Raw genomic sequence first — 1,822 nt, forward strand, 5'->3', positions numbered from 1 at the left:
ATCTTAACAAAGTTATGAGCAACCCCAAACGCATAATGGGAATCAGTGTAGATGGTGACAACCTGATCCCGGAGTAGATGGCAGACCCTGGTAAACGCCATCAGCTCAACTGCTTGAGCAGACCTATAAGGGAGAGAGTAAGCCTCCCAAATGAGGTTAGGCAGAGAGCAGACAATAACCACAGGGAAATTCAGAGTCAGACGGTTTAAAACATGGGCCATCTACAAAAATGTGATAAACGCCTATTTGTAATATCAGTCATGTTAGGAGGCATAACTCTACACAGTTTCTCACCCAGCATCATGAATAGAGCAGAAATATTCACGGGGTGGCTGGAGCCGTGCTCCGAAGTCTCAACCTACTGTAGAGGCGAGGTTAGTAGAGAGGGTGGGTGTGGCTTGTCGTCCAATCTTCCTCCAGAAGTCCCCCTCTCACTTTCCTGCTTCAGCTCAGATGTGTGTGTGGCCTTCGAAACAGAAACATCTGCCTGAGCAGTGGCCTGTCTTATCAGTGCACGCTTCACAAGTGGAGGAGGATCCTTTCAGCTGTGTGGCAGCAAAAACAGCTATTTCAGTCCCAGGAGTCTTATTGAGTTTTACACCATGTGCCTTGTCCCACACCGGCTTGGCCTTATTCCAGGTCTGCCAAGAATTCTTCATATATTTTAAGTCCCAGCTAGGGTCCCCATATCCCTCATAAATAAACATAGCACTAAGCACTATAAACTCCTGTTGAAAAGAAATCTGAATACTTCTTGTATTTGCATGTATAGTGTTGTATTTGCATGTATAGTGTTCACTGTTTATAAAAAAACAATATGGTGATGTAAAAGTATACTGTAAATTTCATTATTATTTCACTCTTGGCTAAATAATAAACCCAACCAACTAGACTGAAATTACACAGACATGGGGAGCAGTTGTTTTTGTAGTCAGGATAAATCAATTCTAAAGGAGTTCCTTCTAAAAGAAGCTGCTGACCTGCTCCCTGCGCTCTTCCACATTCTTAGAAGTGTCCCAGCCTTTGCGTGTGTTGAACTTGGACACCTAACTAGTAAATAAAGGTTTAGCAATTTTACAAAGAACCGTAATGAAAATCAAGCTGCACTGATGGAAGAAATAATGTTAGCTAGCTACAGCACCCTTATCGATGGTTTAGCTCGCTGGTCGCCAACCAGTCTATCTATCAAGTCGATCTCACATGTCTAATTTGCTCATAATTGAGAATATGATATTATGTTTATCGATGAAAAGGTTGGTGACCACTGGATTAGGCAGTCAATTAACAAAAGTGTTATCCCAACTAGCTAGCTAGGTTAGCTAAGGTTAGCTAGCTAGGTTAGCTAAGGTTAGCCAGATGGTTTAGCCCGCTAGCATTGCTGTATCGCTAACATAACCTACACACAGCTCGTTCAAGCCTTTGAAAAACCTCCCTAAAAATGTTCAAATATCCACTTACAACTACTTTCAAATTTTACAAAGAGCTAACCAGCTAACAGCTAGAATTCTGCAGATTGCTACTTTGTGTACTTACGTTTGTGCCGCTGTTTGTGTGTTGTGTACGGTTCAATCATAGCAAAGACCGTTTCTGCTTGGATAAAAGTGCCTTTGGCTCCCCACTGCAGTATGTCCTACCAGTCCCGCGCAAAATCTAATGTCTCCTGTCGGTAATCCAAGTTATGGATGTGACACCGTTTTCGTATTATGTTAAATGTTTAATACTGTTCACTGCTATATTTGTATGTGAGTGGCACTTGTGTTGTCCGTGTTTAATGTTAATAAATGTTTCACAAGCACAAGGGAGTCTGTGCGTCCTGCCCCGC

At 42.3% G+C, this 1,822-nt stretch overlaps 1 long non-coding RNA gene across 1 annotated transcript; it reads right to left on the reverse strand.

Annotated features, from left to right (window-relative positions):
* Positions 1-395: 395 nt before the first annotated feature.
* LOC145650929 (uncharacterized) lies at positions 396-1,616 on the reverse strand. The gene is made up of 3 exons (XR_014116757.1): positions 1,534-1,616; positions 981-1,050; positions 396-545 (listed from the first exon to the last, which is right to left on the reverse strand). It is a non-coding gene; the product is annotated as an uncharacterized LOC145650929 (long non-coding RNA).
* Between the last annotated feature and the right edge of the window lie 206 nt (positions 1,617-1,822).

The sequence above is a fragment of the Electrophorus electricus genome, chromosome 1, assembly GCF_041902795.1.
Source record: "Electrophorus electricus isolate QZ-2024a chromosome 1, ASM4190279v1, whole genome shotgun sequence".
NCBI classification, from domain to species: Eukaryota; Metazoa; Chordata; class Actinopteri; order Gymnotiformes; family Gymnotidae; genus Electrophorus; species Electrophorus electricus.